The 23915-nt window shown below is 39.9% G+C and overlaps 1 protein-coding gene and 2 non-coding genes across 3 annotated transcripts in view; 2 read left to right on the top strand and 1 right to left on the bottom strand.

Moving 5' to 3' along the window:
* Nucleotides 1-23915, top strand: part of GPD2 (glycerol-3-phosphate dehydrogenase 2) — a 225225-nt gene that overhangs the window by 37071 nt on the left and 164239 nt on the right. The gene's annotated exons all lie outside the window — the stretch shown is intronic.
* On the top strand, nt 2512-2583 carry TRNAA-CGC (transfer RNA alanine (anticodon CGC)). The gene has a single exon. It is a non-coding gene; the product is annotated as a tRNA-Ala (tRNA).
* TRNAG-GCC (transfer RNA glycine (anticodon GCC)) lies at nt 2856-2926 on the bottom strand. The gene has a single exon. It is a non-coding gene; the product is annotated as a tRNA-Gly (tRNA).

The raw sequence follows: 23915 nt of genomic DNA, 5'->3' as shown, positions 1-23915 counted from the left end.
GTCCTAGCAATTCTGACTTCATTGGTTGGGAGTGGGCTCGAGCAAGTATCAGCATTTTTTCCAAGACTCTTATAAGTAATTCTAATGTGCTGATAGGAGTAAGAACTGCTGCTTGGACTGGGAACAAGTATCTTAACTTGTTGTCAGCTTGGAGGGAAAGATGCTCTATACCTGTTGAACAAAGATTGCCAGGAGCTGAAGCAAGAATGTGAAAGGAAATGTGGAAACCGTACCAGAGATGAAAGTCACCTGCCTCAAAGTGGGGATGTAAGGTCGATTGTTGTGAAGGGGGGGGGGGGGGTGTGTGCATGATGTGTGACAGAGAGACTGAGAATGGAAAATTTGGGGAAAATTTGTCCCCGACCGAGAAATGTGGGGAAGGTGGAAAATATAAGTGTCTTTTAATACTCCATGATTTTGGACACTTGGTCAGCCTATCTTCATCTGTAAGCAGAGCAGGGGCAGTCTTATTTGCATACAGAATAAATGGGATCCAAGAAGTATTCCCTAATTTAAAGTGTGCCAGATCTCATCTTTCCCACCCACTACAGTGGTTGAAAAAGCCATCTTTCTGTTGGGTTATGCCAGGCCAGTAAATCGATTTCACATCCTCTCTTGGCTTTAGAGCTTGACTTAATTTTCTTTACCCAATTCACCAAGTTATGTCCTGGACTAGTAGAATAAATAGGAGGAATGAACAAGTTAGAAGGAGCCTTCTTTAGGCTTAGTTGTGAACCTTAAGAACAAAGTTTCTTGCCTAAGAAAGAAATCCCAGAAAGGAAGTGCCTCAGATGATGGAGAAAGAAGTCTTAATATGAGGAAGGGATCCTAAAGAGGATGTCAAGGTAAGGTCACCAAAGGCAAACATGCTTTCTTTACAACTAACTGAATGTTACACTTGTCATTTGCAATGGTGAAAACCCTGGTTGGTGAAAAATGGTTCTCTGTTTCTTGACTCAGTCAACTGAAGAGGTTCATGTTCTAGTGACTCTGGATGGAAAACAGGGGTTGGTTTGGAAATGTTTGCGTTTGGAGCGGAGCTCCTTAATGAGGGTTCAGTGACGTGGCTTTTATCTTTTTTTAAAGACAGTCTGCATTGAAGAATATTAGATCAGTATGTGGCTTGTTCTGGCTTGTTCTCATTAGAAACAAAATCTGATTATGAGCCATTATTTGTTGAAATTACTGTAAGCAAACACAGTAACATTTATTTTTAATCTAGGGCTTGATTATGAAACTTGCGGTTTACCCAGAGTCATTTTGAAACTTCTGCTTTTCTGCTCTGGCTGTTGGCCTGCTGACTTCATTTTACGAGGGGCACTCTACTGCAACGGAAAGCAGTGGAAGTTCTAGGCCCTCACCGTGTGCCCTTTGGGTCAGCCTTACAGGTCATTTGGAAGAGAAGGTAGCCCAGTTCCCCCGACACAAAATCGCTCCCCTGTTCTTTCCCATCAGGGCACCCGAGGCTTTTCCCACTCAGCCTTCGCTTCCTTGGGGTGGTCAGTTTAAACTGCACTGGGAAGGATCAAACACATCATTTCATTATAAGGTAAATTAGTCCAACGTATTACCTAGCACTCAAATAACCAGAGAGAGGTTATTTCAAGTAAACAAGACTGGGGTACATTTCTTCCTTTGGGGCTGGGGGTAGGATTAGCGGTTAGAAGAGTTCAGAGGACACAATGAAGTAGTGTTAAGTGACATGTGTTTCTCTCACAACGTATCAGTCAGATGGGTCCAGGGTGTAAATACCGGCGAGAAAAGTGCATCATGAGGAGGTGCTTCCCATCGACCTTATCATTTATGTAAAATTAAGCTACAAAGAGGGTGTTGGTGTCATTTTCTTTCAGTTTGGACCCCACATAAAAAGCATGCTGTTAAGTCATTTTCTCCTGCAAGAGTTGGCTGTAACCCCTACAAAGCCAGTTTACGGGGATTTGCCGTGAACATGTTTTCCTGAGATGTGGGTTTATTTTGGTGGGGGAAGGGCGGCTGTCCAGGTAAATCCGAAAGGTTTTCGGCCGTGCAAGGAAGATCCCCACCGCTCTGCTTCAGGAGCAGGTCTCCTTTGGCACCAGGACAGCGCTCGCGGCGATTCCCGCCTGCTCCCTCGGAGCCCGTACTGGGGGGGGCCCTCTCCGCAACAAAGCGCCGGATGCACCCCCACCTCCGCGTTCTGCGGCGCCTGCGCAGTAAGCCGACGGAGGAGTCGGTCTCGGGCTGGCGCTCTGCGCGGGACGTCCTGCCCCGCCGCCCGGCAGCGAGCAGGGTCTCAGTTCGGGCTCCAGGCGCCTCGCTGGAGTGCTCGAGAGCCAGTCAGGTTTGCGTCCCACAACGCTGGTGGCATGAAGTTCTGATACATCTCAGAAACGGTTTCAAAAGAAGCGGCAAAGGTAGAAAAGAGGATGCCGTGGAAGCTCTCAGCAAAACAAAGTCTCGAAACTTAACCAGAGCCATTGGTCTAGCGCTAGCCTGAATGAATACCTATAACAGAAAAGGGTTTCTCGGCTGGGGGATGTAGCTCAGTGGTAGAGCGCGCGCTTCGCATGTGTGAGGTCCCGGGTTCAATCCCCGGCATCTCCAAACAGCCGAGGGTTTTTTTTTTTTTTAATCCATATAATATAGTAAATGTATGTCCCATTACATTTCACATGTGTACTCTAAGCGCCCTAAAAATATGTAAAAGAAGGTCTCAAAATACGGCGCGCCTCAGGGAATCAGCCATTTTAATTGCTCCATAAGAAACTCAAATGAGAAATTATGCTCGTCATATTTATTTGCATAAAACGGCCATTCCTAACTTTCTAATGAACTCGTTCTGAGGAGCTGAGACGTGTGGGGAAAAAGAAAAACATTGCATTGGCCGGGAATCGAACCCGGGCCTCCCGCGTGGCAGGCGAGAATTCTACCACTGAACCACCAATGCTCTTGCTAAAGGTGGATTTCCACACCTTACTAGAGTAGATTTGTCGGCGTGCAATGAGTCTCTTCTGTTAACAAAAGTGTAAAGTTCTTAAGTCAACATCAGAAAAAGCAATGGAGTTTTTAAATTAAGTAACTATAAATATTGAGTCAACATTTACCAAAAAAAGCTCATTATACTTAGTTCCGTTGAACCTTGAGAGGAGGTTCTGTCTTCTGAAGTCGTCCTCGGTGAATGAGGCAAATAAAAATTTTATTAATATGTAGACACAAAATTACACAATTACTTAGTTGTGTCTTTAGATGTTTAGTTGTTTAAAAACAACCACTCCTGTTTTACTTTTCTTATCTTAGCTAATTCAGGCAAATACATGGGGTAACTGTCAGGGATTGGGAGTAGTTTTGTCGGAGCGGTGAAGGCGAACTGGCACTTAGATCCAAGTATATTGGAACTATAAGATGTGAGCAGGCATCTTTGGAACGTTGGTGATTCTTGACAAGTGACCTAGAATCTGTAAGATGGCTTTCTTTGAGAGTGAGAAACTTGATCCCAGGACTCTTATACTCCACAGTATGAGTTACCCTTCCTTTCCACGGGAAGTAAAATTGCAAACCATACAGTGAAGTTATATGAGGAGAAGAAAGTAAAGTGAAGGAAATGCATTCATGGAAATGAGTCTAAACATAAGATAGGAGACTCTGGATTTAGGCATTATTGCCCCTTTATCTCTGAGAGGGAAATTGCTAGCAGTTTATAGGATCTTTGAAGGCCAAAAAGAATTTGGGGGGAAGGGGATGACTGAGAAATAACAGTAAACACATAGCAGTTGCTATGTGCTGGGCTGTGTAAGTACATTGCCTATGAACTTCAACCCAGTGAAGTAGGTGTTATAATTACTTCAGCTTAACAAATGAGGAAAAGTGAGGCTGTTGGAGTCAAAGTTGGAACACAGTGGTACCCTGCTTAATACTCCGTTGCTTAGCCACTCTCCTGCCTACAACAGAATAAAACACTGTGTAGCTACACCAGAAGTACTTCCTGTGTAGCTTAGGAATACTGTGTATCAAGACTGGGGTTAGAGAAGGAGCATAACAGACTGCTGAAATAAGGTGAGACTTCTACATCAAGATTTATTTTTAAGGATTTTTTTTTTAAGTGGGTGCATACAAAGCAAAATTTGAAGACAAATACAATACAGAATTATAAAGATGTAAGAGATACTAAGAGATTAAGGAATAAAGAAATCTAGACTACAGTCTTAGTAACATATGGAGGAGCAAATGCAAATCATTTTACTTCTTAGGACCTCCGTTCCTTAAAGTAAGAGAAGTAGAGGAGAGGTGAGGTTTTAAAATTGCATTCCAGAAGTGTCTCAGGGTCACTAGCCAGCAGCAGGTGGGGCGGGGTGGGGGGAGGGGGGGTTGGTGGATGGGGGGAATGGGGGGAACTTGCCTTCTTTACCTGGCTTCCACACTTCACCAGCTCATTTATAACCTCTCCCATTTATTTGCATTTGTTTGATGGCTTACAAGTCTGGAATAAAAAACGTTGAAAAGCCCTCAATTGGATGACGTAAGTTCATCTGAACTCTGAAATATTATGATTCAAAATAAAAAGGCAATCTAAAACTTCATGAGAAACACTACAAATTTAAAAATTTAAACAGGTGGCAGGAATCAAATAAGAAGTATGATCTAATGGCAAACATTATTAGTGACCCACCAACGACTAGTTTACTTTTTTTCTTCCTGAGAGTCTACCTAGCTCCAGGGACAAATTATGTGCATTAAGCCAGTTATTCCATTCCCCTTTCCAAGGACTGAGCTGGAATGGGTTTGTGACAGTTCCTGCCAGTGACAGAAAGAATGGTCAGCCAGGGGCTTCTGGGAAAGACGGTGTCTCTTTTGCCCTTTCTTTCCTGCTTGTAACACTGTCTTGTGAGGTATAATGCTTAGAGCTGCCCCAGTCATCTGGTGACTTGCAGGGAGAAAGAGGATGACCCAGCAGAAAGATAAAAAGATACATTGTGCCATCCTGAAATTTTCTCCACCCAGATTTTTGGTTAGGTAAGATAAATCAGGCTCTTTATTGTTTAAGCCCCTTTGAATTAGGTGTTTTGTTACATGCAGCCAAAGGCATGTAGGATGTGTGTGTGTCTCCCAACAGTTTATACCCTTTCTGTTACAAGTCTTCTACTCTGTAGAGCACCAATACCTTGAGATTTGGGTAAGACAACTTGGCCCTTCATCTCCTTTTCTCAGTGATAAGTCTACCCAAATGTTTTCCCTCACCTTAGTGCTTAATTAAAGACAATATGTAACCATAGCAAGGGAAATAAAAATCCTTACCAGAGCTTTCTTTCCAGAGTTATAAACTGAAACTTTTTTTGGCGGGGCGGGGGGGGGGGGGGGGGGGGGGGGGGTCAAGCAGGTTGAATGTATAGCTGGTATTGTTATAGCTATCTTGCTTGTACAAAAGAGAGAGAGAAGCTGTCCCTGGTATGACAGTCATGCCTAACTAGGACAAATTCTGGATTTTGCATTTATATGAGTCAGTAAGTTGTCCTTATGCAATAAGTTGCCTTTTATTTTTTAAATCAGTTTAAGTAGTATTTATTTTGCTTGCAAATGAAAAACACATATTGAGAAGCTGTTTTACCCCCAAACAGTAAATTTAGAGAACTTTTTACTCTAGAATGTGCTATAAGATGAAAATATGAAAGTTTAAGGAAAATTTAGAGAAATTCACCATCAGTGGTTAAATCACCAATAAAAGCCATATGAAAAATTTGAAGGACCCATCCTTAGTTTGTTGGATTAGTATTAATTCAGTAGCAAGGGAAGCCACCAAAGATTTTTTTGAGTAGATAAAAGATCAAAGCATATGAAGAGATGATCTGGCAACAATGTGTCAAAGAAGTGGAAGTAAAAGAAACTGTAAGTAGGGGAATTCACCCAGGAAGTGAATACAATGGGAGCAGTGAAGCAATGAGGTCTTGAATTAGGATGAGGTCTCTAGCATGAGGCAAGGCAGGAAGAAGGAAAATGAATCTGAGAGATTAAGGAATAAAGATATCTAGACTACAATTTTAGTAACCTATGGAAGAACAAGTAACTTAAGTGACTGGGAGAAGTGTGGTGTAGTGTAGGGAAGTCAGGAGAAAGGATGGGAACTAAAGAGTGGAGTCAAGTGTTCACTTCTGGAAATACTGACTGAGATAAGTCAGGGGAGAACCTTACTAGGTAGCTGTCATCTAGATCTGAAGAAATCAAGGCTCCAAGGTGAGTTGGGCTTCAGCTGCTCAGGACTGAAAGGTAAGAATATAGATATGGAGGCAATCCCAGAGAGTTGAGGGCAGAGCCTTGGGAAGGTCTATTTTAGGAAGCAGCAGGAATTGAGGGGTCAAAGAGAGACAGGGAAGTGGGGTGTCTGGAATCTGTGGAGACACGGCTTATCAGGCAGGCAGAATCCTCCTCCTTTGCTAGTTCTGAGTGACACATCATGACAAATACAGTTATCATTGTGTTTTGGAGATACACTCTATATTAACCGTGTTTCACATCAGAGATGCTGTGGCAGGCCGTGCTTTCCCCCTTGGCATGGTTAAACATGGAAAGATCACCAGATGGCATACCCTGACACTTCCCCTAGTCTACCATGCTCCCAAGCTCTGATGAGCAAGCCCCAGTGAGGGCGGCCGAGAGGAAGAAAGCCGGGAGTGCCGTGAGAGAGGTTACACAATCCTGTCTCTTAGGAAACCTGATCTTTGTGACAGTCCCATGGGGCAGGCAGGAGCTTGTAATTTGCATCATGGCACCTTGGGACACTTGCTCAAGGCACCTAGTCCCTGATTGCTGTTGGCTCACTGTGGAAGTCTGGCCAAGCTTAAAGCTGAAGAAAGCAAACCATTAAGAAACAGAAATACTTCATAGGATGCATAGCCACCAAAGCAATGACTTTTTTTTTTTTCCAACTTGTGAGTGATTGTATTGATTTAATACACACAGCTTATTTCTGTCCCAGGTTACAAACTAGCCCTGGGGAAATGGTGGAGCCAGTCATTTGGATTGCCCTTTACTGGCTGGGAATTAAATCATTACTTACTCCATTTTAGAATCACAAGTAGTACCCCAAGGCCTACTTTCCTAAGGATTAAAATCAAGGCATGGAAATGAAGAATCCAGGTGTAATTCTCAGATGCATGCAGATGTTGAGAATGCAGCAATTTTTCCTAGAAAGCTGTCACTGCCAAATCCTCCTGCTCGAGATATGCTCGTGCCTAGTCCTCCAGCGTGTCCAATCAGTCACTGCATCTGATTCCCCCCTTTTAAAATGGTACTGATTCTTGCTCCCATCCCTCTCTCCTACCTCATGCAGACCCTTATCAGCACACTTCTTGGGTTACCTGGGAAACCCCTGGTTTCCTTGGTCATCCTTCATGCTGTTACCAGTTGAATTTTCTCCCTCCTTCTCCTACTCCCTCCCACCTACCCCTTCTCCCTCTGTTTCTTACTTCCTTAATATTTGAAAATAAAATTGTTCCTTTATTGCTGGTTCAATAATTGAATTAATTTCAAATCCATAGAGTCCTCAGGTTTATGGGTGGGAATTCTTTATCCTTTTCTTTTGACAGCCATCTCTGGGAGCAGCATTTATTCATGTATTCTTGACCTGTGCCATTGGCCACCTACTATCTAATGGCAAAAATGGCTTTCTCTTCCTTTCTCAAGGGCTCTCTTCCTCCTTTCAAGTCAATTGGTTTCTTAAAATTTATATATATATTTTCAAAGTAATCCATGAATATGGTAAGAAAATGCAAAAGTTATAAGGATATGCATTAAAAAGTAAGTCTAAAAAAAAAGTAGGTCTTCACCCCAGTGCAGTCAGATTCCCGGGTTCTCATTCCTACAGGCAACCTGCAGTCATTCGTTTCTTGTGTTTCCCTCCACAGATATTCTATGTAGATACACATATAGCATTTTACTTTTATGCAAAAATGGTACATACCATACACACTATTGTGCTCATTTGTCTTTTCTCTTTCTTTTTTTCAGAAAAATGGATCTCAGGAAAATTTCTTTCCAAGTACATGGGAAGATACTTCTTTCTTTTTAATGGTTCTATCATTTTTAACTGCCTTTTACTGGTTAGGAATTAAAACTTTATTTATTCCATCTCACAATCACAAACAGTGCCCCAAGGCCAGTTTCCTTAGGATTGAGTCAAAGCAGGGAAATGAAGACTGCAGGTGTAATGCTAAGATGCATGAAGATGGTGAGAATGTCCACTGCATGAAGGAGCCATCATTACCTTAGCCAGGTTGTTAACAGAGGACAGACTATCTCTGATCTTTCCTTAGTGGAAATAAACTGCAGTGAATATCCTTGAACAAATGCCATTTTGCTTATGTGTAGGACATGTTACCGGATAAATTGCTAGAGGTGAACTGCTAAGTCAAAGGGTAAGTGCATTTAAAATTCCCATACATATTGCAGAATTACTCCCAAGAGAGGTCTGTATTTTTTAAAACTCTAATTTCATTACATTGCTCTTTTGTTCACCAACCTCAGTGGGTCCCAGGTGTGACCACATTTTCTAAACCTTGCTAGATTCAGGGCCAGCTTCACAGAAGCGTGTCCTGTAGTCGTCCAGAGCCTCGCACTTGGATGGTGATGGGACACACTGGCTTGTACGCAGCATGGACACGGCATTGGGTCAGATGTATTACAGAGTAACATGGATGCTCTCAAAAGCGTAGTGCCTCGTAGATAATGTAGGGGCTTCCCTGATGGCTCAGTGCCTGCAACACGGGAGACCTGGCTTTGATTCCAACCTGGCTTTGATTCCAACCCGGGTTCGATCCCTGGGTTAGGAAGATCCCCTGGAGAAGGGAATTGCAACTCACTCCAGTATTCTTGCGTGGAGAATTCCATGGACAGAGGAGCCTGGCAGGCTACAAATGTAATCTACAAAGATGACAATATTATATGAGTTTAAAATAATGTAAGCAAAACAATACCTCTTTTGTAAGGTCACATATAAACAAAAGATGCATATTAAGCACAAATACTGATGGCTTATGGGGAGGCAAAGGGAATTAAATAGGATATGGGGATAAAAGTCAATAAATACATGAACGAAACAACGAAGAGGTGTGGTCCGATAAGAATAATGTATCGTGAACAGAAAGTATGAGTAGCTCAACTCTAGACTACTGAGCTCTCCCCAGCTCAAAAAATCATAAAAAGTAAAAATCAAAGCATATATTTTATAAAAATGCAAACAACACAAAAAGATACACAGTAGGAAGTAAAATTTTTCCTCCATTCTAGTACAGTCATGGGGGTGGTGGAGGTTGGGAGAGAGAGAGACAGGGAGAGAGAATATAATGTAATCAATCCTCTATTGACGGACCCTGTTTACTAGAATGTTTCTCATTTTTAGATTGATTTTTCAGGTTATTTGTATATAAACAAACGTCATTTGTATCTTACTTTTCTGAGCTCCTTGTATTGAAGGAGCTTCTTTTCTGAGCTCCTTCTAGTCCCTGTCAAAATTTACCTCTTAAATATTTACCAAAAATATTTTATTTTTCCTGTACTCATACCTTCCTCTAACATTATACTTTTGGTCAGAGAAAGTTTTATACAGTTGTTCTCTTTGCATGAAAACAGACCTTTTCCAGTCCTGTGGCCACTGCTGCAGATTGCATTTCAGTAGTCCCTAAAGCAATGTTGTATGTAAAGTCAGTGTTCAGATATTCTGACTGATACTGAAAATTGCATGCGGAAAGTAACCTTCTCTCTAGTTTTGAACAAACAAAGATATCTGGCCATATAATGGACTTAAGTCATAAGGAAAATATGTTATATGCAGCAGAAATGATCTCCTAAGCAAGCAGCTGAAGAGCTAGAACCAGCTGTCACTTTAAGGCTGTTAATATATAAAAGAAAAAAAAAAAGTGTGTTTCTGGTTGGGGATACTCAGTTTGGAATAGGGAGGAACACTAGCTTTTTGCACCTCATCTAAGGATGAGAAGGGCTCACTGCCACTTCTAGGTTACATTTAAAATAGACAGCGTGTGCAAAATGACATTAAGGGGCAAGCAAGCCTCTCTGGCCAGGAGTGAGTTATCTTCGAAACATCTTTGTTCAAAACTAGAGCATACTCATGACAAATGACTGTACAGTAGGGTCACAGAAAGATCTGACTTTCCTGTGTTTGAACTAGCACATCCTATGCCAAACCCTGCAAGTGCTGAGACACCACAGAGCCTCTGCTCTCAAATTCTAGCTGTTTTTTTTTTAAAACAGCACAATCCAACAAACACACACTTGTAATATATTGTTGTTGTTTAGTCACTAAGTTGTGTCGGACTTTTCTCTGACCGCCATGGACTGTAGACCGCCAGACTCCTTTGTCCTTAGGATTTCCTGGGCAAGAATATTGGAGTGGGTTGCCAGTTCCTTCTCCAATGGATATTCCCAATCCAGGGATTGAACCTGAGTCTCTTGTGTCTCCTGCAATGGCAGGCAGATTCTTATCACTGAGCCTCCAGGAAAGCCCTCTGGCTTCTTTTTTTTTTTTTTTTTTAATGTTTATTCTATTGTGTCCTTGTCCTTGTGGCCCACAGACATGATCTTGGAAATGACTCCCAGCTCCCTTGCCTCCTGGTATTTCTTTGGGGCATTTAACTCCTTTAAGTCAGTACTCAGAAGGCTCACTTAATCTAAGTCCCTAAGGCCCCAAATTGGATGCCATTGGCCTGTAGAATAGGGCCAAAGCAACATCTTAATTGTGTGTCTCCTCAGCATTTTGCACAGACTTAATTTTCTGTGTGTCCTAATATAATAGACAAATCCGTTTTTTGAATTGTTTGTAAATACCTTGAACTTTTCCATCGAAGATTGAATCATCTCAGCACAGAAGTTGTGAAAGTGAGTAAGGTATCTTAATAGAAACTTACAGATTTAACTTTGAACACTGATAACCATTAACACATTTTTCCTTATGTTTCTTTATCTTCATTTACTGTAAGGGGCTGTATTGCAAAGTCATATACCATTTGACTTTGTTTTGTTCCTTAACATTCATGAACCATCTTATCTTGAGTTTATGCTTAAAATGTTAATACTGCTATTAGTTACTTGGAGACCTCTTCACTCTTCCCTTTTCCTCTGTTATGTATACACAATGTTTACCCAAAAAGGGTATTGCACTGGTGAGAGGAGTATTCGATTTGGTCAATTAGCTGAATGTCTAACAGACAAATTATTTCCATTTTAATGTGATTTTTTTTTTTTTTTTTTACACTTCTAACACTAACCTTATGCAGTGGAAGAAAAATAACAGGGTATGTGAAAATAACTAAAACTGCATGCAGTATTTTTAGGGAATTAGTCTTTGTTCAGCTTGAACTAACAGCAAAGTAATTACATAAACTAGAACACTTTTAGTTAACAGATGGAAGAAATTAAGGTTTAAGTAACTGCTTAAAATCCTTTAAAAAGTAAGTGGAGAATTGGAAATATGACTCTAGAACTTACACTCTTTTTTTTTTTTTAGAACTTACACTCTTTAAAAAAATAAATAAGAGATTCCCTTCCAGAATATCTTTTTTTTAAATTTAATTTATTTATTTTTGGCTCTGCTAGGTCTTCGTTGCTGTGCACAGACTTTCTCTAGTTGTGGTATGCAGGCTTCTCATTGAGGTGGCTTCTCTTACTGTGGAGCACAGGAGGTAGGATGCATGGGCTTCAGAAGTTGTGACATGTGGGCTCAGTAGTTGTGGCTCCTGAACTCTAGGGCACAGACTCAGTAGTGTGGCACATGGGCTTAGTTGCATGTGGGATCTTCCCAGATCAGGGATCTAACTGTGTCTCCTGCATTGGCAGCAGAATTCTTTACCTGAGTCACCAGGGAAGCCCCTAGAACTTACAGGCTTGACAACTGGTCTATAACAGACCCACAAGAGATTTACTTTCTATTTCATTTGTATAAATTTCAGTTAAGTTCTATATATTAAACAATTGCATCAGTGGATATTACTAGCATTTTTCCTTTAGCACCAAGTAGCTTTCATGGACGGAGGAGCCTGATAGACTGCAGTCCATGTGGTCGCTGAGTCGGACCCGACTGAGCAACTTCACTTTCACTTTTCACTTTCATGCATTGGAGAAGGAAATGGCAACCCACTCCAGTGTTCTTGCCTGGAGAATCCCAGGGATGGTGGAGCCTGGTGGGCTGCCGTCTATGGGGTCACACGGAGTTGGACACGACTAAGGTGACTTAGCAGCAGCAGCAGCTTTCACGATGATCTTGAGGGTCATTAAACCTGAAGTTCCTCAGAAGGGTAAAGAATTCCAAATATAATTGGAATATTCAGATACAATGTATATATTATAAGATATAATATTCTGACTTAATGATCCCCTATTATAGAACTAGTACATACTGTTAAACTAACATTCAAATGTTTGGATCATTGATAGGAATTCTTTCTATAGAATCCTTCATGGTCTTGAAGAATGTTATACCTGACCAGAAAAACTAAGTCTGCTCAGATACCAAGTAGTTTCTTTGGCTCAGTTTGCCAGCTTGAGTGAAACTGCTTGCCCAAATCAGTTGAGAGCATTGGTAAAACCGAACACCCAAAGCTTCTCCTAGCAGTGTTGAGTAATAAAGAGGTAAGCTTTATCCATCAGCCTTTAGACAGTTGTTTGGAACACTTTTCATGTGATATATTAGTTAAAAGTTCAGGGTCAGGTCAGGCTATCAAGGTTTGAATCCCATTTCCATCTCTAGCTCTCCGAGCTTAGGCAAAGCATTAACCTCTCTGTCTCAGTTTTTTTCTTGGTAAAATGCACACACAATTGTACTTACCTCTTAGGGTTTTTGTGAGAAGTAAATGGGCCAACACACATAAAATTCTCCCACAGTATCTGGCAAATAATAGACTTAGATCAATAAATATTAGTTGTTAATACTAAGAAATGAAAGTCAAGATCACAGCAAACTGTATAAAATTCTTAAAGAGATGAGAATACCAGACCATCTTACCTGCCTCCCGTGAAACCTATATGCAGGTCAAGAAGCAACAGTTAGAACCAGACCTGGAACAATTAACTGGTTCAAAATTGGGAAAGGAGTACATCAAGGTTCTATATTGTCACCTTGTTTATTTAACTTATATGCAGTGTACATCATGCAAAATGCCAGGCTGGATGAAGCACAGACTGGAATCAAGATTGTGGGTAGGAATATCAATAACCTCAGATATGCAGATGATATCACCCTTATGGCAGAAAGGGAAGAGGAACTAAAGAGCCTCTCGATGAAAGTGAAACAGGAGAGTGAAAAAGCTGGCTTAATACTCAACATTCAAAAAACGAAGATTATAGTATCAGTCCCATCACTTCATGGCAAATAGATGGGGAAACAATGGAAACAGTGACAGACTTTATTTTCTTGGGCTCCAGACTCACTGGAGATGGTGACTGCAGCCATGAAATTAAAAGACGCTTGTTCCTTGGAAGAAAAACTATGACCAGACTAGACAGCTTATTATAAAGCAGAGACATTACTTTGCCAACAAAGGTCTGCCTAGTCAAAGCTATGATTTTTCCAGTAGTCATGTATAGATATGAGAGTTGGACCATAAAGAAAGGCTGAGCACTGAAGAATTGATGCTTTCAAACTGTGGTGCTGGAGAAGACTCTTGAGAGTCCCTTGGATATCAGGGAGATCAAACCAGCCAATCCTGAAGGAAATCAACCCTGAATATTCATTGGAAGGACTGATGCTGAAGCTGAAATGCCAATACATTGGCCATCTGATGCAAAGAGCCAACTCATTAGAAAATACCCTGATGCTGGGAAAGATTGAAGGCAGGAGGAGAAGGAGATGACAGAGGAAGAGATGGTTGAATGGCATCACTGACTCAAGGGACATGAGTTTGAGCAAGCTCCAGGAGATGGTGAAGGACAGAAAAGTCTGGCATGCTCCAGTTTGTGGGGTTACAAAGAGTTGGACACTGCTGAGCAACCAAACAACAAAAACAATTATAAGATATCCTTATAATCAGTATAAAGATGAGCAACATAGTTATAAGGACCAGTAAATATAAAACTAAGAGAAGAAACTACATACTACTCTACTACATAGTAGTAAAGAAGAAATTACAAAAACTACATATTTTTGCTGAGTTAGCAAAAAAAAAAGCAGCTCTTTATTTCATCAATATTACATAATCTTTGCTTATACTTTTTGTGGCTATGTTGGTAGAGATGATGTCAAAACTAGTGATCTTCATGGCCTTTTATATTTATAGTATACTTATGACATGAAGTACTTTCACAATGATTTTGCTTTGCAACAATTCTGTGATAGTTAATATTTCCTTGTTTTAATAGTGTAGAAATTGAAGGTTAAAAAATTAAAGCTACCATTTTAAAGAGGCAGAAAGTTTTTTAATTCTAAATTCCTGTATTTTCTTCCATGGGAGTGTGGAGAATGTAGATTAAGTGATTTATCTATTTAACACAATTAGTGAATCAGCAGGAAGTATTCAGTTGGATATAGTTTGCCTCAAAAATTCAGTCACTTCAACTTAAATAATTTGCAGTGTTATGCAAATGCACAAATTACTTGGAGGCAAATATTGATTTTCCTTATAATTAAAAGATAGGGTCTTGATGTCATTCTTATGTGTCCTTATTCTTTCAGTCGTGTTCAACTCTTTATGGCCCCATGAACCAGGGGCTGCTCTGTCCATGGAATTTTCCAGGCAAGCATACTAGAGCAGGTTGCCATTTCCTCTCTCAGGGGTCTTCCCGAACCAGGGACTGAGCACTCGTGTCTTGTGAGTCCTACCTTGGCAGGCAGGTTCTTTACCTCCTGGGAAGCCCCTGATGTCAGTTTGCTGTCACAAATTTTAAAATGGTAATAAAAAATATAGAGAACATGTGTCATTAATCTACTTCTGTTTTAGCATTTTAAGTGAAACCACTTTCAGAACTGACATTTTAAAGCAGACTAAAACATAAATAACATACAATGTACTACTTACCTGTGTTTTTAATTCTTCAAATTGTGTATAAACTGAGTTAAGTTCAACAGTTCTGTAATAATTGATGCTAAAGCACAAGTACAGATAGTCAACATGTGAGGTCAAACATTCACCTTAAAACATATGGAGTAGATCTATTATATGAAAGTATTTATAATGCTTCTTATAGATATATCTAAGTGTGGCTCTATACTAAGAAATGCATGTGTGCTCAGTCATGTCTGACTGTTTGCAACCCCATGGACTGTAGCCCACAAAGCTTCTCTGTCCATGGAATTTTCCAGGCAAGAATACTGGAATAGGTTGCCATTTCTTACTCCAGAGGATCTTCCCAATCTAGGCATCAAACCTCTCCTGCTTCTCCTGCATTGGCAGGCAGATTATTTTGTTACTGTACTACCTAGGAAGCCCCATCCTAAGGAATACTTGGATCCTAAATAGTCTAGATGGGTTTCCCAGGTGGCACTAGTGGTAAAGAACTCACCTGCTGATTCAGGAGACACGGATTTATTTGATCCCTAGGTCGGGAAGATTCCCTGGAGTAAGAAATGGCAACCCACTCCAGTATTCTTGCTTGGGAATACCCATGGACAGAGCAGCCTTGTGGGCTACAGTTTGTAGGGTCACAAGGAGTCAGACATGACTGAAGCGACTTAGTTCAGTTCAGTTCAGTCACTCAGTCGTGACCGACTCTTTGCGACCCCATGGACTGCAGCATGCCAGGCCTCCCTGTCCATCACCAACTCCCGGAGTTTACTCAAACTCATGTCCATTGAATCGGTGATGCCATCCAACCATCTCATCCTCTGTCATCCCCTTCTCCTCCCATCTTTAATCTTTCCTAGCATCAGGGTCTTTCTAAATGAGTCAGTTCTTCGCATCAGGTGGCCAAAGTATTGGAGTTTCAGCTTCAGCATCAGTCCTTCCAATGAATGAATATTTAGGACTGATTTCGTTTAGGATTCACTGGTTGGATCTCCTTGCAGTCCAAGGGACTCTCAAGAGTCTTCTCCAACACCACAGTTCAAAAACATCAATTATTCGGTGCTCGGCTTTCTTTATAGTACAACTCTCACATCCATACGTGACTACTGGAAAAACCATAGCTTTGACTAGACAGACCTTTGTTGGCAAAGTAATGTCTCTGCTTTTTAATAAGCTGTCTAGTCTGGTCATAGTTTTTCTTCCAAGGAACAAGCGTCTTTTAATTTCATGACTGTAGTCACCATCTCCAGTGAGTCTGGAGCCCAAGAAAATAAAGTCTGTCACTGTTTCCATTGTTTCCCCATCTATTTGCCATGAAGTGATGGGACCAGATACCATGATCTTAGTTTTCTGAATGTTGAGTTTTAAGCCAGCTTTTTCACTCTCCTCTTTCACTTTCATCAAGAGGCTATTTAGTTCTTCTTTGATTTCTGCCATGAGGGTGGTGTCATATGCATATCTGAGGTTATTGATATTTCTCCCAGCAATCTTGATTCCAGCTTGTGCTTCATCCAGCCCAGCGTTTCTCATGGTGTACTCTGTATATAAGTTAAATAAGCAGGGTGACAATATACAGCCTTGACATACTCCTTTTCCTGTTTGGAACCAGTCTGTTGTCTCATGTTCAGTTCAAATTGTTGCTTCTTGACCTGCGTACAGATTTCTCAGGAGGCAGGTCAGATGGTCTGGTATTCCCATCTCTTTCAGAATTTTCCACAGTTTGTTGTGATCCACACAGTCAAAGGCTTTGGCACAGTCAATAAAGCAGAAGTAAAGCAGAAGCAACTTAGCACACACAGAGATAGTCTAGATATTCACATGCTTGATGGAAAGGGTATGAAGCAAATGATCCCAAGTTACTTTCTAGCTCTGTAGCTCTGTCACATTTCTGTGGCTTTATGGGCATCATATTATTGGTAAACTTTATTTAAAAAAATTAACTTTTGCATTCAAAGTGGATGAGATCTGTGACTTCCCAGGCTGTCCAACAGTTAAGACTCTGTGCTTCCAATGCAGGGAGCACAAATTTGATTCCTGGTCAAAGAACTAAGATCCTGCACACTACACACCATGGCCAAAAGAAGAAAAAAAAAAAGTGGATGACATATTAAAACCTTTTTCTTAAGTTATTTAGTACCAGCATTACTTTAACGAGTACTCACTCTTCAAATGATTATAATTTCAATGACATTTGCTTTTTTTTAAATAGAGGATGCCATCAGTCTTTTCATATATATTCTAAATAACAGTGACAGTCCCAGAAAGGATTAGTAGGTATTTAATATATGTTGTTAAATAAGAACATGAAGATATTATATAATATCTATCTAGATATAATGATAATGAGTTAATGTGCTATTTCCTCTGTCTTTTAGACATTATAATGAACACACATTCTCTTATTTAACTGTGGAAGAATAGAACAAGAAGAAAGTCTAATTCAAAGTCTTTACTTTTCATTAATTAGTCATTCATGGAATATTTTCTGAGGCTTTTAAATTATGTGCCAGATACTCTTCAAGTCACTGAGGATACATCCTTGAATAAAAGAGACAAAAATTCCTACCCTCCTGGCACTAACATTCTAAATGGGAAGATTAAAAGAAAAAAAAGATGCAATATAAGAAGACAGTGTATAGTTCTGTAAAAAGTTGTAAGAGCTGTGGGAAAAATAGACCAGGGAAAGGGGTTATATAATGTTCGTGTGTATGTGCTCTGTGGTGTCTGATTCTCTATGACCCTTTAGACTATAGCCTGTCAGGCTCCTCTATCCGTGGGATTTTCTAGGCAAGAATACTTGTGTAGGTTGCCATTTCTTCCTCTAGGAGATATTCCCGACTCAGGGATCAAACCCTCATCTCCTGTGTCTACTGCATTGCAGGCAGATTCTTTACCTGCTGAGCCATCTGGAAGCCAAGACAAAATGTTGGTAAGAGACTAAAACTGTAAAGAAGATAGTGAGGGAAGGCCTCACTGAGGAAGTGACATTCCAGGGAAGACGTGTCAAGGGGGAAGGGTATTCTTTGAGTGAGAATAGAAAGTGTAAATTCCAAAGTCCCTGAGGTGGAAGGTGATTTTTTTAAGGGAGCAGCAAGGAGTTCCTGTGGTTGGAATGAAATGAAGGTGGATGAAAGTGATGGGAAATGAGATTAGGGAGACCTGTAGGCAGGTGGTGGCTAGGCAAGGAATTTGGCTTTTGCTCTGAATGATATGGATCTCCACTGGAAGGTTTTTGGCAGAGGAATGGTTTTACTTAATTAATAGTACTTAGCAGAAGTAGTCTGGCTGCTGAGTTGACAATGGGGTAAATGGGGGCAAGAAAGATAGCAAGGAGTCAAGGTAAGAGATTATTTCAATAATCCATACAAAACCCAATGGAGGCTGGGACAGATGATAGCAGTGACAATGGTTAGCAGTAGTTAGACTGAATGTATTTTACAACTACAAGTCAACGTTAGATGCTTTCAAAGCTGAAAAGCATTCAGGCCCAGAGAAGCTGTTTGACTAAGACAGGAACCAGTTAACTGGTAGAGCTGACATCGGATCACAGGTCGTCTTCTACTCCATGTTATACTTTCCCCGATAGTCTCACTTGTATAAGAGTTAAAATAACTCATCCTTTGAAATCAAATTGGAAAATGAAAAATATTACTTACATGTAATTGGGATTATGTGTATTAGGATTCATTGTTTAAAATTAAATGAGAATATTTCAAAGTCTCCACATATTTTATATCACTTTATTCTAAAGGTGAAACTAATTTGCCTGGCATACTGGATAGCTTAGATCTGGATTGATTTTTTTTTTCCCCCTGTTTATCCAAGTGGTCAACATTTGAGTCTGTTCCTTCACTGTTCATGAGTTTTCTGAATGATTCATGAGTGTCTTGTATGGTGCCAGATACTGGAGCTTATCTAATACCTGACTCCACTAAAACCTCACCTTGGCTGTCCTCAGGCACTGTTGGTCATTCATTCACTCCTCTGCATATCTCTCTTGTAACATTCATTGCACTGAATGACATTTATCTGTTTAACTGACTTGTTTTCTCTTGAAATGTTAAGCGCTCTGAATTCAGGATTAAGTCTTATTTATCTTTCCATTTTCAGAAACTAGAACAATGCCTCATGCGTTGTAGGTGTTCACTGCCGGGGTCCAGCCCCAGCAGGATCCAGGGGAACCCTCAGGATGAACAGCGTCGGTGAATGAGAGAGTGAGACAAAGCTCAGGGCTAAGTCTGAAGTTTATTTTTGCATGGCTCCTTTATACCCTTAACAACATCTTTGGGGGAAGTGCATATTGCTTACACACAGGTCATCTCAAAACATTACAGCAACTTGACCTTCAACAGAAACTGGATGTCACCCACATACTTTTTCTTTCACAAGAGTCTTTCTTATCATTTGGCCTTCAGGCCTGCTAACATTTTATGGCTTGCACCTGGTGTGACTTAAGCAACTTCAGTAGCCCACCCTGTTTTTCTTATAATTAATCTATTTTCTTTCTTATAAGCGTCATCTCTATGGGAACTAGATAGGATTACATTTTTACAGAACAGATATGCGAAGGACTGCAGAAACAGCAGATATGGCACAAAACAGGCTCTTAGTCTAAAAGTTAACTACCTGTAAGAAGTCGCCAGCTAATCTCTATCTAAAGGATTTTCTATTAGGCACATTTGTGGCTATCATATTTGTGGAGCTTTTCTCACCCCGTGAAGGGGCCTATGCTTAATAGTTTCTTTTGTTAGCGTACTGTGTTTAGGATGTTTAGAACAATCAAGAGCATTTTGTGCAATGAGATCACAGATTTATCAAACAAGCCAGAATGCCAGCAAAATGTTTGAATGGAAGCATTTCCATCATCTCTGGCCTCTTCATAGGGTACCAGCGTCCAGAAGATTTATTAATTAGGGTTTTAAATTGGTCCTCATTCAGTGAAAGAGGAGCAGGAGAACTCTCGGCAGGCAACACAAGAATCTGCAACAGGACAAACAAGAACAACAGCAGATAAGGGGGGAGGATCCAGCGTGGGGTAGAGGCCGAGGCCAACCTGGAGGGTCCCTTATCCTAGACGGCCTTGCCTGTCAGGTTTTTTCCTCGTGACCTCGTCATGGATGGGTTCCCGGACGGCCTTGCCTGCCTGGTATTTTCTTCATGACCTCGTCACGGGCTCCCATAACAGCTCCCGCAGTTCACTGAAGGATGAATCAACCACTTTTACTCAGAATTTGGTTTAGGATCACTTTCTTTTTCTTTTTTTCCCTTTAGATCTCATTCTTTGCGAAGTGAATGATCAATAGAAAGGAACACGGAGAAGTTAGAAAATAGTATTTGATTAATACCAGTAATTAGGTAAGCTCTATGAATGGTTGTATAAAATTAAACAAATGCCAGAAGATGAAAATTATGATTGACTTGATGGTTTGGAGCAAAACCTTGATGAATGTGCAATGATTTTCTATTTGAATCTGTATTTGTTTATGTATTCAAGTTCATAAACAAGGTACTAATAATAAGATTGTTCCTTAACTTACCAAATATTTATTGAGCAGCTATTATATCAGGATTTGCTGATGCTCTTGGTTCATGAAATGCTTTTAGGTGCATATAGACATTTAAATTTTTTCATTTATTTTAATTTGTTTATATTAATATATAATTCATGAAATTTATTTCTTAGGAAGAAGTTAAACTTTTAAAAAAGTAAATTGCAGAAAAATGTAACAAGGGAAGTAAAATAGTGAGGGACATGTACAAATACTAAAACTTTGAGAAATATAATACAGTGAGCCATAAAGTGACAACAAAGAAATTTCTAGAGACTAGTCAAATGGACCATGAAGTATTATAGCTGATAATAAAGCTTAGTTTCAGGAAAAATAGCATTTCTTTAATAAGAAAAGACCTAGCACTTTTTTTTAGCTTTTTTTCTTCTTGTTACTGTTGGCTTTAAAAGTTATATATCTGAGTGATATAAAACCTTCTTACAGACTGATTTCATCTGGATTTCTCCCACTTCCATTCTGCTTTTCTATTTTTCTTGACCTCTTTTATTTTTTTAAATCACCCTTCTCCTTATCATCAACAAGAACAAGTATGAAGAGACAAAATGTGGTTGAATTTGCATAAGAGAAATTTTAGCTGAGTAGTTTTATAGTGAAACATTCCTTGAGACATATGCTTTTGAGTATTAGTCAAAAACTTGTAAATAAGTGGTCTATGACTCTATGGTTAATTGTGTCTGTCTGCCTCTCTGTTTTTGGTTAAAACCAAACATTTCCTTATTTAAAATAAACTTATAGGATAAGGACAGCCAAACTTCTTTGCATCTTTAAGGTTTAGCAAACTTTGAAGTTTTTTTCTAAGTATATTTGAAAAACAGAAATTTGGGGATACAAAATTGTTACTTGAGCCAACATATTTTTTTTCTTTTTGGATTTGTTCCAAATCCTACCTATCTGAAATATCTATCTGAAATAATTATTTAACTATTCAGTGAAACTTTCAACATCCTAATAAATATTCAGATTTGGTTATAAGATGGTTGTCTCCAGCCAGATTCCTATATAAAGTGTTAGTCATTCAGTTGTGTCCAACTCTATGCAACCCCATGGATTGTAGCCTTTCAGGTTCCTCTGTCCCTGGGGTTTTCCAGGCAAAAATATTGGAGTGGGTAACCTTTTTCTTCTCCAGGGGATCTTCCCGACCCAGGGATCAAACCCAGGTCTCCCATATTGCAGGCAGTTTCTTTACCATCTATTTAGCCACCAGAGAAGCCCTATCAGAGATTAGTACAATGACATTTGTGACTCAACAAGATGCATTTCTACCAATTTTGAACCTCTTAAAATATCAATTAGCAATGCTAAATAAAAATTCCAACATTTCTTTTATTTGCTTCTGATTTCAGCTGCATAATTTTATAATTTGAAAAGTTCTTCAGTAGAAACTGAAAAGAGAAGTAAAACCCAAACCAATCTTATTTCATTTTGCATCTATTGATGATACTTCGAGCTGTTTAAATCTTTCTTGCTGCAACTCCCTCATAAAGCCATTCATACCTAGAAAAGAGTTAGGAATTGATATACACATAGAGGAGGGTAACTATGAATAAATCATTTAGATCTCATTTTTCCTCATCACTTTTCCTGAAATGTTAGTGTTGGATTCTTACATGCCACTGGTTTCACTGATTTGTCCTTCTGGGATTTTTTTCCCCCAGATTAGTTGCTGGAAAAAATGTGAGACACAAAGTTTCTTAATGCATATTCTCAGTATTCAGTAGTATATGAATTTTAGATCTTCCACAAAACCAAATGGATGGGTCTTCTAAATTTTCATGGGAAAGTTTTTCTTTGTTGGATCTACTCAGTTTATTTATTGACACTTAGCCTAGAGAATAGGGTTTATTAAAATTGAATGTGCATGTAAATCATCCGGGAAAATATATGAAGTTCAGATTCTGTCTAGTAGGTCTCAAGTGAGGTTTGAGATTCTGCATTTCTATGCTACAAAGGTCCATACAGTCAAAGCTATGGTTTTTCCAGTAGACATGTATGGATGTGAGAGTTGGATCATAAAGGAGGTTGAAGGCCAAAGAATTGATGCTTTCAAACTGTGGTGCTGGGGAAGATTCTTGAGAGTCTCTTGGACAGCAAGAAGATTAAACCAGTCAATCCTAAAGGAAATCAACCCTGAATATTCATTGGAAGGACTGATGCTGAAACTGAAGCTCCAATACTTTGGCCACCTGATCTGAAGAGCTGACTCATTGGAAAAGACCGTGATCCTGGGAAAGATTGAGGGCAGAAGGAGAAGGGGCTGACAGAGGATGAGATGGTTGGATGGCATCATCGACTCAATAGACATGAGTGAGCAAACTCCTGGAGAGGGTGAAGGACAGAGAAGTCTGGTGTGATGCAATCTATAGGGTTACAGAGAGCCAGACATGACAATGACTCGACAACAACAACGAGCACCCAGGTAATGCTTTTGCGTAAGTATATCCTGGGACTGCCTTCTGAGTGGCAGAGATGCTCAACGTGGTGGAATCGGAGGACTCCCTAAATCCAGACTAGCTTGGGGTGCTCATTAGAATGCAAATCCTTAGTCCTCAACTTGTTTTTACAGAGACAAAAATCTATGTAGGTATCTTTTACTTCTACAGAAAAGCATTTTCAAATAAGTGGCCCAGTTTATTTTTACATTGTTGTTTAGTCACTAAGTCATATTCAACTCTTTTTCAACCCCATGGACTGTATGTAGCTGGCCAGGCTCCTTTTGTCCATGGGTTTTCCCAGGCAAGAATACTGGAGTGGGTTGCCATTTCCTCCTCCAGGGGATCCTCCCAACCCAAGGATCAAATCTGCATCTCCTGCCTTCGCAGGCAGGTTCTTTACCACTGAGCCACCAGGGGAGCCCTAATTTTACATACATTAGATTTTAAAAAGAGCAAACAAAAAACCAACAACTTTGTATCAAGGAGCCCTGTAGTTCTATACTTTTGTTGGGATCAGAAAGAGGATTAAGTGGGCATTGGAAGAGTGGGCTAAGAGGTAACAATGGTTTTCCTTCCTTGAAAATTCTGCCTGGTGTTGTGGATCATGAAAATGTTCACATTAGCATTCCAGAAGGTGTTCCAACTGTCTAGCATATTCTTGAGGGTTGAAAGGGAAAAAAAAAACTTGTCCTTTATATATTTTACCTTACATTAGTCACTCTTTAAAACTACTATTCCTTATTATTTGTTTAGTCCCCAAAGATGCCTGGTTTAAAGTATGACCTCAGAATAACTGAAAGATAATGAGCTCTTTCCTACTGACATCTTTCTGTCACTTTTGTTCCCTAATGTCTTCTGCCTAGTCTTTAACACCCAGCTCTACTATCCCTTCTACCTGAAAGGCTTCCTTGTACAAGCTAATCATAGGTGTTAAAACA

Source organism: Odocoileus virginianus, chromosome 13 (assembly GCF_023699985.2).
Source record: "Odocoileus virginianus isolate 20LAN1187 ecotype Illinois chromosome 13, Ovbor_1.2, whole genome shotgun sequence".
In the NCBI taxonomy this organism is placed as follows: domain Eukaryota; kingdom Metazoa; phylum Chordata; class Mammalia; order Artiodactyla; family Cervidae; genus Odocoileus; species Odocoileus virginianus.
This window is presented reverse-complemented; position numbering and strand designations above follow the sequence as displayed.